General features: G+C 44.5%; 1 protein-coding gene across 1 annotated transcript in view; it reads right to left on the bottom strand.

Moving 5' to 3' along the window:
- The window catches only part of DAB2IP (DAB2 interacting protein), a gene marked incomplete at its 3' end in the record, with an annotated part of 120,335 nt that overhangs the window by 88,881 nt on the left and 16,127 nt on the right, over window positions 1-15,327 (bottom strand). The window lies entirely within an intron of this gene.

The following is a 15,327-nucleotide window of genomic DNA, read 5'->3' as shown; positions in this document are numbered from 1 at the left end:
TCACTTGCAGTGAACCCACATGACAAAGTTTTAAAGGCAAAAAGTCAGCGCCATGGAAACACAATATATGTGAAATTAAAAAAAAACAACAACACATGTCGATAAATCCAACTGAATGCTTCCAGAGCGCCTTTGTTTGGAAGAGTCCTGGCGCCTGGCAGGATTTTCCAAGCACAACAACTGAGCACAAGGCAGACAGGGCACGTATGGGCAAAGCCAGGGAGCGCGGAGGGGCTGCTGATGGGGCACTGCAGAAGCAGACAGAAGTCCTTCTTAATGCTCTTATCCGAAGACCAGGCAGAGCAAATGCCGTAAAGATGCATCGCAGGAAGCAGTGAACAGATGGGGCTATTTTTATCCTTCTTCCATCGCTTTCTGTTTCAGTTGAAGCGAAGCTCAACTGGAGGGGCCTCAACAGCACATCCGAATATTTGTTTGCTACTCATAGTAATGAAATTGCCACAAACAAGTATTTGTGCACGTATAACTGTGTGATGGGGTATTCTATATTAGGTTGTTTCTGTACGTCGATGATATGTTTAGAGGTATAAAACTGGGGGCAAATCTTTTCTACTGATCCAGTCTTTTTTTAATCTTTCTATTTTTTTAATACCAAACTTCTTTAAGTCTGGAATCTTTTTTTGCTGGTCTTGCTCAGCATCCATCACAGCCCACGGAATTACCCTTTTAGTGAGGCTCCATGGATGGATAATTTGTACTTGCATTTGTGATCCAAGAAGAACCTTGCCAATGCTAATGTCTTATTATGGCCATAAATGTACAACAAAAGTGAGTTTACCTGTTTCTACAGTTACCCCATGTTAGGCTCAGCTTTCAAGATAAAAGGAAGGTTTTTTCAGATGGCATTTGATATTGTTCATTACCAGGTAAAGACACTTAAGTGCACATCTCCTCCATTCTCTTTGTAGAGCATGGCTGCATTAAACTACTACAAGGGCCATAAAAAGCTGAGGGGGAGTTCAGGCATCAAATGTGTTTCCTGGAAGCCCGAGAACTGAAGTAATCCACTGAGTGGTCTCCTGGCATTGATACAAGAAAGGAGGGAATTTCATGTACAGCACTGACCTTTACGGATCAAATATTTTGTATTTGTTCAGAGGCATGTGCCTGTAAGTGCACGGATCCTTTCAAACACTTCATCTGTAATTTATTTCTGTCCTGTCTTTTGATTTGAACTTGCAAGTTAGAAGTTATTTTCCTATCACCCAGTTCTCCTCCCGTCAGATGCCACGAAGGGCTCTATTCAGGAGGTGGCACACACAGGGCTGCCATAGGGTTTCTTTGCACTCGGGCACATGGTGTGCAGGAGCTGCTCAGCCACGGTGTCATTTGAAGCAGGACAACAGCAGACCCACAAGAATCCCTGAATTAACCTTAAGCAGGTAAGTTGTTGCAGGTTTATCCATCGACGTACCCACACTCCGGTTACATGACAAAGAACAGCCTGTTCCAGTTGATAAGCTTGCCTAATATGCAACCCCAAGGAAAGGGCAAGGAAACTTAACAGGAAAACCAAATCGGTTTATTATCTCTTGGCCCCGAAGCTCACACAGATTAACGTGTCTCACCCTCTGTGTTCAGAGGGGGCTAAAGGCGCATCTTTGTTCAAGTGGGTGAGAAGCCCCTCAATGTACCTTTCCCTGTTTTATTTCAGAAACCTCAGGGCCCATCCCAGCCATCCTGTGAGCTCCTATGGAAACACCCAGCTGCCAGCAACCTCCTGTCTGACACCAAGCAAGATCCATCCATGAGCCACTGGCTTGCTCTGACTGATGGTACTTTCAAGAATTGCTCCACAGGGATAGGAAAGCCCCTTGGAGATACAAGCATCTTGGATATATAAAAAGGAAAATAACAACAAAAAAAAAACCCCCAAAAAAACCAGCTACAAGAATATTGTGTGCACAGCTACTGCAATAAAAGCTCAAATCGCATCGCTCCACGTGCTGTGGGCAGATGTCTTTGGGCATCCAGAGTTTGAGAATAAACACAGAGATACAGTACATAACACTCATGAGGGCACGTCAGTCAGCCAGGCCAGAAAGCAGCCCGGGAATGTGAGAAACAACCCGTGTTGGTAAGTGCTGCTTAGCAACACTGCCCTTCTATGGCAAAAGATTAATCACATTTGCAGTGTCACTGGAAATACTTAGTTCTGTCCATTTGAAAAATCAGATGGAGATGTGTTGAAGTCCCAGAGGTTACCAAAGGGACAGCATGGGTTTGTCTAGGTCATACAAACTGAAATTATATCAAATGAGAGGCACTGAGGGTTAATTAAAATTATGGCAAATCTAATACACACAAGTATCAGCACATCACAGATAGAAGAAGCAGTAACTTCAACACATAGCATCTCATCTTTTTTCCATCTCTGGTCAACAAAGGATTGCTGCTAATGTTCTATTCTTGTACAGCTTTTAACTTTCTTGTTGAAAATATCCTGGTCACAGTTCTTCTCCCACTGCCCAGGAGAGAGAACGCCGCAGCCTGGCAGCTCCCAGCCCACACCTCTTCTCTCAGGTCTGTTCTCCTGACATTCAGCTGGAAGTTGCTTTGCAGAATTTCACTCTGTTCTTTTCTGCTCTTTTCTATCAGGCAGAGACTGAACCCCCCAGCCAGCACACGCCTTTGGTCCTTGAGGAGAGAACTATCAAAACGTTCAGCAAGCCAAAAGGTTGCATTCTGGTAATGCAACCAGAAACTGGGAATGCCTGCATCAGCACTAATGACACCTGCAGCGTCCACAAGGAACAGCAGTGCAGTAACACTCAGTGCAGGAATGCAACTGCCAAAAGGGATCTTGCACACAGCTGCAATTCAACAGCCATTGCTATTCAGGGATCAGCCAGTTCTTCAGTTTGGATTCTTTTGTTCTCCCATTAAAACAAAACCACACTACTCTGGATTATTTGTTCACATTTCCATAATTATCATACTGTCAACACTTCATATCCAACCCAGACACATAAATATTCTGTAGGAAGGTGGAAGAAGGGTAATTGAGCAATCAGGGATGAATGATGCAGAAACAGAGATACAAGCAGAATGCAAGTAACCTTGAAGAACAAAAACAGTTATTTACCTGAAGAGAAGAGCTACAAGAAACAGACTGCCTAGGTGAAACCAAGCAAGGATGTCACCTGGGGGAGAAATTCAACGGAATAAAACAGTTTCCTTATTTAACTGGTACAATGCAATCAGCCATCCAAGAGGAGAGACTGCTCATAAACAAAACTCCTTTGCCTGTTCTTTAGTAGGAACAACCCTGACAGAGGCAGAACACATCCTGTGAGGTGCTGAGCACTGCCAGCATCCCATGGGAACAGAAGTGACACCAGGTGCTGCTGTGCTGGAGCTGTTTCCCGTCTTCCCTTCACTGCCTGGAGAAGCCCTGAGTCCTGTGGGTAGGGATGCAGTTTCACTCCTCAAACTGTCACTAACTAAAACAAGCTCACTATCTCAGTTTAGGCCTTGAAAATGTTTTTTTTTTATTCTTAAAAACTCAAAACTGAGGTACTTAATTTGATTTACTGCACGTAAATCTTGACTCCGAAAGCCACTCAGAATGGCTGGCTGTCACATACACACCAAGCTGCATTCTGGTAATTGCCAAACCAATACTGAAATGGCTTCTTTCTAATGCACCCTCGTGTTGATGCAGGCAGGACCTCTGAACGGACGGCTGCAGGCTGCACGCATTTGTGGAACCTCACATGTGAGGCTGTACGAGCTGAGCGATCACCCTGTCTGCAGTTTAGGAATGGCCATTCTCATCTCATGCAGAATGGTGGGCATGCCTGTGATTCTTCTGGACACGGCTTCTCAAAAAGCACAGCCACCACAGGCCTGGCATCCAACACACTGCCAAGGAAGCACCCAGATTTCCAGCAGATAGCCAACACCAGGTGGAAAGCCGCAGGTAAAAGCTAACTTCTGGACTCCTGAGATATCCCACAGCAATTTTCTACGCGTTTTTTTAAAGACTCATCCTCTCTGGGCTAGCCTTGTGAGAGCTGAAGTGGCTGCAAACAGAACCCCCAACTCCGGGAGGTACACAGCTGAACTGCCATTAAACATTGGGAACATTTCCAGCGAGCTCAGAGACTTCACTTGCTTATGATATGGGGAGTTTTAAGTATTCGACTTTCGTTAAATGCAATAAGGTTCACAGTTACCCTCTTCCATGCACTGCATGCGCAGGAGATTTATTTTACAATGGAAAGCAACAGATTCCAATCTGGTAAATATTTCTGAAAGCTCAGATACAGAGAGAATGAGTGCCTTTTAGACTACAAGGAATAACCCCCAGCTGACACAAAATTATTCACACTCCCATAAATTCAAACTTTTACAATACTTTTAGTAGCTCAGTAATGACTTAAACACTCGGTATCGGCCATGAATCATTACATTCATTCTGGTTTTAAAGTATAAGTAGCCATTTCAGTACAGATAAAATAAAGAATTTATAGCACATGGTAGGGCTGTATACCGGGATGCTTGGTGATTCCATTCAGGCATGAGAAACAGCCAAACTCTGCAAAGATTGACAGTTTCTGTCACTCAGACCTTTTATAGGGGGCATCCAAGCAAAAACACCTGCAGGTCTGTGGCACCTGCAGCCCGAGGGGAGTAGGCAGCACAGCCCCAGCAGCTCCTTCTGGTGGGGCACAGGGAGCACAGCTTTCAAGGCACTCGTGTGCAAGTGATTTGCTGCACCGACTGCGTGGCAGATAAGCAACAAAGCCAGGATTACTTCTCAGGAATGCTTCATCCCCACGCCAGTGCTCTGGTTACTCAAATACATTGCCTCACGTTACAACGGGTATCAGAGCTCCCCAAAATGAGCAATAAACATATGAGAGATGAGAAAGCTGCCTCTGTAAATCTATTTACATCGATGTTATCTTTTAAAGCCCACTTCTGCTATATGATACAGAATAAAATGCTTCACGAGTGTGTTTTATACATGCGTGCCCTACTTTGATTTATGGCCGAAGAGCAGCACATGGACATCACACTCTATCTATCTAGTTATCAGGTTCCTTCCACTCCCTTCCATTTGAAGTCTTCTGGGTAGAGCAAATACTGGAAGGATAACCTCATTTTCCACAGTTTTGAAGACCAACTCTCAGTCTCCACAATGGTAAATGCACTGCATTTGCACTGACAAATTCTGTGTGTTTTTAATAGCACATTTCCTACAAAGCCAGCTGCTAGACCTATGCAGTTTAAAAAGCAGCTGGTAGATAATATGTTTAGAATAAAAAAAAATATTATTATCTTTTGAAGGTAGAGATTCATTATACAATTTTGCAGTAAAAGTCACTCGTTTAAAAATGAAACTCATGCTTCATGCAGATGTTCTCAGTTCAAAGACTTCCACCACATTTCTGAAACTTAAATTGGAGCATTTGTATTCAGCAATAATTACATCTGCAATCAAACAAAGACACTGGGTTATGTGAAGGTTCAGTGAATACCTCCTGTAACTCAGACAGGACGTCAGTCTTGCATTTGTCCTGTGCTACCTCTCCAGACAACTTAATTTCCAGACATTACAGTTAAGATGATGCTCGTTTGCCCCAATCTCACAACTTAAGAAAATTTGTTGAGTGTTTCAGTTTGATTCACCTTCTGCTTACAGCTCTGTGAAAAGGAGAAACATTACAATGGGGGAATAAATACATCCCACATGATGGCTACAGAAGCACGTGGACCTTGATTTCTAAAGGTTTTCTGCTCATACTGACACATGGATCAGATAGTTCTTTTACATGAGATAGCCTCAGACAGACAATAATAATTAGGATGGGGTAGAAAACTTTTTTCTGTTAGTGAAACCATACCCAAAGAAATGGACAACTTCAGGAGGTTTTATACATGGGCAAAGTAGTTCACAACACCTCCAAGCCCTTCCCAGTTACAACAGGACTGGAGCCCAGAAGCACACAACCCATAGGCTGCAGCTGAAGTTTCTTCCTGCCCCCTCTGAGCAAAACAAAGGAGGAAAGCTGACAGCTGTTCCACTTTTTCAGAGGAAATCACAAATAATCACTCATCAATTTAAATTCAAATGAAAACCAATCCAAGACTCCTTTCTATTTTGCCTGCATTTACTCCTTTCTGTTTCCTCCTAAGCTTGTACTTTAACCTTCAGGTTAAGGTAGTGAAGAAGGAGATGGGAGATAGCAGGACTCGCCACTGATGTTTCTTAGGATACCCATCTGGAAAGCTGTCGGAGATACAAAACAAAAAAAATGTATCCTTGAAGAACTGGAGATATAAATTATGGTCACTGTTGCTTTATACCCCTGCAAAACAGTACAGCAGGCACTGCGAGCAGCACCGCCACGTTGGGGTCTTAACAGATTATTTCTTGCCTGATTACCAGCAGTAGATTTACTATCTTTAAAGCAGAACTTTGTCACCCAGCAAGAAATTTCAGTTCTATCAGGCAGATTTAATTCTCCTTCATTTCTTAACTCTTTTGAGTCCTGCTAATTATCGAGGGATGCTGCATTCAGCGTCTGACACGAAGAAGCTCTGCAGGCTGAGCCACAGCTCTGAGCCAGTTGCACAGCCTCCCCTTGTTCCCATCGAGGTCCCCATCTGCCTCCAGTGTCACCAACACTCACATTACTATTTGCACATCTTTACGTATGTCTAGATTTGACCAGGAAGTACAAATCACCAGGAAAGCAGATGGCCACCTTTTAGGCTGTTCTTCTGAGGAGGGACTACAGGGGGGGATGTGATCGGGCAGCTGGGGGGATGGAAGGGAGGAGAGCAGGGCAGGCAGGGCCAGGTTATGCTGAGCACTGCGAGTCCCATTCTGCAGAACATCACACATAACTACAGTGAGCTACTTAGGAAATAAAGATATGATTAGTTCTGGAGCTCATTTCCTTAGTGCTTTGAAGAGTGTTGCAGGTAAGATGTGATCCACTGTAATTATGGAGGATGATAAAGATGGGAAAGCTCCTGGCAGAGCTCCAGCGCCCAGGAGCATCGCAGCACCTCGGGGATGGCTCTGCAGCCTCTGCCATCTCTCTCCAGTCTCTCTTGATGCCTGAGCCATGGCTACCCTGCCCTCCAGGAAAGAAAGCAAGTGGGGAGAACAACCACGATCTGCTCCTTATCAGCGGCAGTGCTGGGGAACAGCGGCAGTGTGGAGGAGAAAGTGAATCTTGTTTCCATGGCAACTGAAGTTTGAAAAAAGTATATAGAAATCAATGTCATCTGAGCACGTATGTTTCTGTGCAGCCCCACAGCAATAAGAAGTTATTCAGCTGCCAGTATCATGAGATCATGTCACTGTGAGACTGTCCAGATCAGACCCGCGGCTCCAAGCGGCCACGAGGGGCTCGGAACTGCAGAGTCAGAGCCTGAGGAAGCAGCCTGTGTCCAGCAGCACTGCCTGCGATCTGGAGGGGAAGAAGCCTCCATAAGAACCCAGCAATGATCCGCCCTTGCAGCCCTGCTCAAAGGCAGTGCCCCGAGCTCCTGCAGGCCTGGGGAGCTCTGCTCAGCCATCGCCACAGACAGGGCAGCTCCCGTGGGACTGCACACATCTGATCCGCCGTGGCATCAAAGCTCTGATCAGAATATGCAGACAATATGGGAACCATTTACCACAGAGAAAATCTGGGAAAGGATGGCTCAAAATATGGAGCGGTTACAGTTACTGAGGTGTTCAGTCTAGGAAAAAAATCTGTTTCAGAAATTAAGCTCAAACTTGGAAATTGTTTAATGAGAAGTACTCAGGGATAACTGTGGCAATGAAAACGTTTCTGTTAATTCCATTACAATCAATTTCATATCTAAGTTAGTGTCTAATATCCATGAGACAAAGCAAAACGTGTTTCCGAATGGAAAAAAATTCAGATTAAGGTCCTCATTAGACGGACACTCGTGGCCACTGGGGCTCTCTAAGCACCAATTCCTTGCACTGTTTGACTTGTTTTCTGAAAGCACGACTTCAGCACTACTGAAAGTGGGAAAACTGAATGTGTTTATTACCCTACCCTTTATATCTGCAGTACAATTCTTTAGCTGTGACCCAGAAACAAGTTAAAGGGGCACTGTCAAGTTGTATATTTAAATGCTACTTTCCTCGGTGCTACCAGCAGTCTGAGAGGTTTAAAGAAAGCAAAACTTTGGTTTTTTACTCTTAACTTTTCATTCATTCCATTGGAGTGAGGCTACTCAGATGAATCTTCCCACAGCCCATTAATGAGCACAGGGTGTTTGCATTTGGATTTCCAGGAAGAGGGTTAAAATACAATAAAAAAATATTTGGTAGTAATTTTGAAATGAGCAAGAGCTAATTTCTCCTGTTCAAATCAGCCTTCGGAAGACTGTAAAGAATTGATGCTGGTACATCGGCAGAGAATCCAAAGAGAGCTCCAGGTTGCTCTTTGTGGATAAAATCCAAACAATTTCAACAGAACAGAATAGAGCAGGATGCTTGAGCAGATAGCAAACTGTGAAATTGCCACAAACAAAGCAACAGGCAGTGTAAGTACAGCCCTCTGGACAGCTTCAATAGTTTTCATCATTTTAAGTCATGCCTTGAACTGCTCCGCACGAAAGATGGCCAGCAGCATTACTGTGCAGTCCCAACTCTTTTACACAGATTATGAAAGATGGGGAAAGTCATATAATCCTTCCAGACCTAAGTTTCCCCATTTAGTTTAAGGCATTATGATAATTTGCAACCCCACAGTGACTGCAAGCTTGAATTCATTGAGATTGGCAGAACACTTTAACAGCCTCAGATGAAAGGTGCTACAGAAGTGCCAACTACTATCACTGTAATTATCATTCAATATACACTGATCAAAAGAATGAAATGTGAATTAGCATTTCCTATTAGCCCTACTTACAGCCTAAATGTTGAATATTCCTCCCATGGGTTCCCTCCATGAAAACATACAGAACTGCTGGTATTTCTCGTGCTACTCCAACAGGAGGGGCGCAGGAAGGGGATCTGCCACCACTGTAGATTAAATGAGAGAGTCTGACTGCCTTCAGGAGCTGACCAGACTCTGCCAATCCTTTTTGCACAAAGCATCAAATGTGTGCTGGCAACGCCAGCTCCTCTTGCGTCCTGCTTGCCGCACGTAGCAGCAGAGCTGGCCTTGCTGCGGTCCGTACACTTGGCTGTGCAGCCATGTCACTTTGATGGCAACCACAAGCAGGCCAAACCATGCCCCACAAACCTAAAATAGGATTAGTAGTGTTTTTAAAGGAAAGCAGCCTCAGTGTGTGAATTAAGCTGTCGATGAGCCCCATGCCTCCTCCTTTCTGTACAGCTGTCCTTCAGACAGCTGCAGGCTCTAAAAAGAGACCTCGCTGGAACATACGCAGTTCAAAAAGGAAAAAAATCCATACTCTGCCTTGCCGGGTCCTTTTAGTGAAGCAGGTCACAGCACACCTTTTATCCCACCGTTCCTGACTCCTGCTTGATGCACACAATAAATCCGCAGCAGTTTGAAGGGCAGCTCAATGCTGCAGCCTGACAATGCCACGGATCTGGAGCAATGCTGCCTCCCAGAACTCCCCCAGCTGGAACCGCTGTGTTTACATAGAAATTCTGCAGCACTCCAGCTCAGATTCAAATCGCTTAAAGCGATCTGTTTCACTTCCCAATTGCTGTGCTAGCACTAAGCACCCCCAACTGGAATTTGTCCCATGTCTCATAAAGCACACACAGTACTTAAAGACCAGAGATTTACATTACTTGTGAGATTTACACGAGTGGTGTGACTTAAAAATAAGAGGGAAGGCAGCAATTCTAATAGCAGGCAATTAAAAAGTAGATAATGGGGTGCTGACACCAATGGTAGGAAAGGCCATCACATCTGCCCCACAGCAATGATGTGGAGGCCAGAAAACCACTTACTCCTATTCATATGACAGCATCAACATGGAGGAGAACATCTGATTCCCTTAAAACCAGAGGATGATTCGGAGAAGCAATTAGGAGCAGCTGAACAGTGGCTACCACCAGGACAGGGAATTAGAAATGAAGGAATTCACCTCAGGACATGCTTCCTGGCTTTGCTGCGTGGTCATATTTAAGGTAGGTAACTTTCCTCCAGCTTTCCCAGCTGCAAAATGTGAGCACTAATAGGCAGCCACCTGAGCGGAGAGCCTGGCAGTGCATCAGCCACAGGCGTTGGGAGGACAAAGTCTGCGTGCTCATACTGTACCTGACAGAAACAAATCTGACAGTGAAGCAGCGCTCCTAATTTTTGCAAAACATTGCCAGTGAGACGAGAAATAACTGCAAATGCTCAAGATGACCTCATTTTTCTTCTGATCCCTCAACTGCTCAGCAACTCAAAGCTCCCAAGCATGTCCCGTTCCTCAGTGTCGGAGCTGACAGATACATTCTCAAAGTCATTTGCATACTTCTTGCTGCCTCTAATGCTGGTTATCCAAATTCAGTTGCAGTTGACAGTTTAATGATAATAGCTTTCTGTTTATATATCGCCTGTGATAATGTTCCTATTCTCCTTAAATTCAGTCCCCGTAAAAGGGTGCTCTAATGTATGCAGCCACAGACCAAAATGATAGTAATTTTCCCTTCCAGTTGGAATGGTTTAGTAAACAATTACATTTCAATTAAAGACGGGCTGTTCATGCCGAGGGAAGCACCATTCAGCTCTTTACAAAATGCAGGAAGATACATTTGCCAAAGTCAAACCATTAGAACACCATTTACGTGACTGCTTTTGAAAAAAAATATTGGGAATGAAATGGAAAAAAGTGCATATGATGTACTGGGAAAACTTGGGAAAAGTCCTTTGGTCTGCCACTGCCAGCAGTTGGAACTGGGATCCCTTTATTTCAGATTACTCAGTGCAGTGGTAGCAGGGTCACTCGCTTTCATCTCTCCAGGAGTTTCCATTTACTGGTATGCCATTAGTGCTTAATACTTCATTTATCAAGGATTAAAAGCAGGATAGATGGAGGAATGCCATAAGCGTAGCTTCTAATGTATCACTGTAAATTCAGCTGTGTACTCAACCCAAGCAGAAAGAAAACCTCCAAGAAAACACATTAACATTAGAAGCAGAGGTAAAACCTAGAAAGATTTCCTATTTCTTTGTGGCTCCAGTGCCTCACTACAGCAAACTGCATGCTGGGCACACTTAGTGCCCGATTTGCTGGGGGCAACCAGCCCGGCACGGGGCTTGGAATGATGAGATCTTTCAGGTCCCTTCCAACCTAATCCATTCTGCAATGATTTGCAGCAAAGCAGCATCCAGGCCCACATCCCATCTGGGAAGCACAGAGAGCAGCTCCTGCTCCAAGGCGTCACATCCAAAGAGCAGAACAGCAGACAGTAAGAAAATGAATGACCATGAGAAGACGTGGAGCTGTCAGTTACCTTCACAACTACTGATGACAGGGGTGGAATTTGTGCACACCACCAGGTTTGGAAACTTCTGCGAGAAATGTCTCCTCTCTGATCCAATTTACACAACTCCATGGATGGATTCTGTGGGTTTTGTGGCCAGTGTGCCTTCAACTCCAAGAAGCACAGATACGTTTTCTGAGATCATGGAAAGCAGATGATTGATGCTGGACTTGAGGATTAAAGGGCTGAGAAAAGAAAATTCTAAACCCCATTCAGCGTTTTGGGGGCAAGAAAGCACACATGGTTCATCAAACACAGCTCTGTAAGAAAGGCAGTGCCATTTTCTGCCTGCTCACAGCACTCAGAATATTCAGACTGCACATCATATTAACCCATTCTGTTAAGAGGGAAGCGCCTCGCACCATCAGTGAGCAAGAATAATAGCAGGAAATCCTTCTGTTCCCCTGGTTCCATCGCCGAGTGCCCCTTTTGCACAAGCGGTGCCAGTTGGGGCTCCTCCTGGGCTGGGAAATGCGCGAGCCCCGTAAACGAGGCTTGAAGAAAAGCAGTCGACAGATGGCAGCACTCCAATGGAAAGTCTCGCCACCTCTCCCTGCCCGTCGTTTCCCTGCGGGACGCACGGAGCGCATGCAGGCTTTATCAGCCGGTGGAGTTTCTCATCTCCTGGTGGCTGCGTTTGGTAAAATACAACACAGATTTCAGGTTAATCCATTTCAAACGTAAAGCTACTTGAATGCCGTGCAGAGCAGCTAATGCCTCTCCTTACTCTTGTAACAAGTGAATGGTTTCAACGGCAGGACTTCAGCCTCCTCCCTTGGAGGAGCCCTTGGTCGCGGTGCTGCCCGCAGCTCTGGAGCACGGTCAGCTGCATCCAAACACCCCGTCAGGGCAGCAGCTCCAGGTCACTACCAAGAACTGACATCTCGTGCTAAGTCATGCCTTCTGCCTTTCTGTCCTCAGATACTGACTTCTATCAAAGCCCTTATTTATTAGGTCTCCTCACTCAAGAGGCAGAATCGTGCCAAACGGGGAGGGGCCCAGAAGACACTTCACTCTCAGTGTCTCTTGCTAAGATGTGTGTGTGGACAGGGTCAGTCTCTTCCATCAGTGTTGCCAGGTACAACACAACAAATCCAAGAATGTTCTTGCTTGCATTTGGGTTTGATACTGACACGCACCACATCTGTTGCTCCCAGGCACTGCTGCAGCACTCAGAAAGGTTCCAGCTAATCCACACAAAGCGCTGTATAGCTGTCGATGTGAATTACATTCCTAGTTTTCCAATCAGATTTAGAACGAAACTGAATTCTGAACTAATGCTCAGAGCAGCTTCAGAATCGGCAGCCGCAGATGAGAGTTACTTGGATTAAAGACTTGGCTTCATTAGACTGCATCAGATCCTACAAAGCTCTGATGGCACCGAAGTTCAGCGAGATAGGTTTAAATGGAATATAATTATTTTACAACTTGAGATGACTAAGATTAAGGGTGTTCCTCTAATGTTTAATAAGCTCTATTAAAAATTCTCGATGAGGAAGGAATAAGAACAGATCACACAGAGCTGTTCACGTACTGAGATGTTAAAAACATAAGGCTTGATTTTCAAGGTTATATTTTAGGACTCGAAAAACTCGTATAAGCTGTTGTTTTCCAAAGTTGCCTCAAAAAATGTAACACCCAATTAACCATAACTTGCCCGGCAAACTTCAGAGTGGGAAGAGAGTGATTCCACTATAGATTGCTTCAATACTGCTTGCAGTTTTTAACTGAGAGAAAGCAACTGGGAGTGCAACACCATCAAAATAGCTGAATGCAACAGCTCCTGAACTTAGCAGTCCCTTGGAGACCAGCGCAGAAGGATGGAGATGTCAGGGAAGAACAATCAGCTATAAAATATGAAAAGCCTACAACATCAAAACCTACAGCAGAAGGCTCAAAAGTAATAATCCCATTACCACTAAACTACAGCGCTAATTACTATTCCCAGTGGCTGGAGTGGACTGACTGCTAATGCTCCTGTCTGGTTAATGAAGGAAGGTGAGGGAGAATATTTCTTAAGTCAGACATATGCTGAGATCTGGGCAGCCATAAAAACTATGTACGTAATGAAGCCATTCATATTAATGGCAATAACATTCGGAGGGCTGAGCAGAAACAGAAATGAGATGATAGTGCATAGTAGCTGAGAGGAGATAAATGCTACGTATTATCCATCTGATGATTGCCCTTACTTAATCCATACTGAATAACCCAGCCAGTCAGAGGGAGCAACCACATCCCAGACAGGCTGGCTCACTACCATGAGCGGACCTGCTTAACCCTGGGAATAACTCCCCCAAAAACATGAAGCAGGAGGCATGTCCTTGGAACAGAAACAAGCAGCATTTGATTTTCACTGACTACAAATGCACTAAGAAAAATGCTACCAGGTCCACAGTCTTTTGAAGAATCCAGATTTTGCCATCCTTCTTTGCCTCTTTCACCGCTAGTACAGTGTTTAAGGTTCAAAGATGCTCATTTACGGAGGCAGACTCTGTGGAACAAAAGACACAAAGCAAAAGCATGCCTATTCAGTTAGCTTCACTGTGTTCCTGCTTGCTGCTCTCAGAGGATCAGAACATTTATAACTGGCAATCAATTCAGACAGATTATGGCTTGTGGAACAAGGGGTTAGAGACAAAAACTTAGTTTCTCTGCTGGCACTGGAACACCACGCACCTTGTTTAGCAGGAATGTGATGCCACAAGGGGAGCCAGAGCTAAGGACACTCTCTGTGTTTTGCCCTGCTTGAACTGGGAAGTGCTGGGAGAACAACTTTCATCAGCTCTAAAAGAAGAAAACCAAATACACCCCTACAGCAAATCTCTTATTGTTTTTCTGTTTCATTATCTTCAGTATTTGCTGTGTACCATACACACCTTCCCAACAGAACTCAGCTCCTGCCATCCACTCACTGCCTTCAGCACTTCTTCCCATCTCATTTAGCAAACACGTCAGCTCCAAACCCCTCCTCCTTACATATTCAACATGCATTTGGATACTGTGCCTACAGAATATAAACACTGGAGAGAATGTTGTGCAGTCACTAACTCACAACTTGCAGAACTAAAATAAACTCCTTATGCAAACCACTGGCAGTGATTCATTCCCAGTACCAGTGTTCTCAGGTGAACTGGGTGTGCTCAGGTTTTTTTTTAGATTGCACCATTGTCTTTCCTTTGAAATTCTGGTTTTACTCACCTCAGTTTGTTATGAAGCAGCTGAGCCTGTGAGTAGGTGTGGTTTGCAGAGGAAACATATAAACACACATCAGACAAACCAGCTCCAAGACCACTGGCCTTGTCTCTAAATGAAAATATCTGTGCTCAAGCTTATTATCCACATCCAGCAGATGTTTCCCTTTCAAAACTATAACCTCCTGGCGGCCGTGGCCATCACTCATACTCAGCTCATCTGTAAGGCACGATACTCATACTTATTCTTAAAAATTGATGAATGCATTTCCCTTACTTTTAATGGAGTTTACCTCCAAATCTTACCCAAAAGACCTTGGTGTCTTCAGCTGATTACAAAACTTCAGCCTCCCAACGGGCCGTTTCATTGACTGCAGATGTGTTGGGGCCAATGATGCATTAAAAGCAAATCAGCCACTCGCAGCTCCAACTTCAGTGCCTGCTTTCTGGGAAGTGTTCTGATCCCATCACTGTGCCTCAGTGTACTCCTCTGAGCATACTCCTAAATTAAATAATTACTTGGATTTGATATTATCAGTTAGATAAATAATCCTTGCAAAAATTAAGGCGATCCATTCTAGAAGCCTATGTAATACCTGCAGGATGTTAGAGGGGGAGCACTGATACACGTCGCTGTGCACGTTCTGACTAAAGAAGACTTTTAACTCAGTCCAGAGC

This window comes from Tetrao urogallus, assembly GCF_951394365.1.
Source record: "Tetrao urogallus genome assembly, chromosome: 19".
Classification (NCBI taxonomy): domain Eukaryota; kingdom Metazoa; phylum Chordata; class Aves; order Galliformes; family Phasianidae; genus Tetrao; species Tetrao urogallus.
This window is presented reverse-complemented; position numbering and strand designations above follow the sequence as displayed.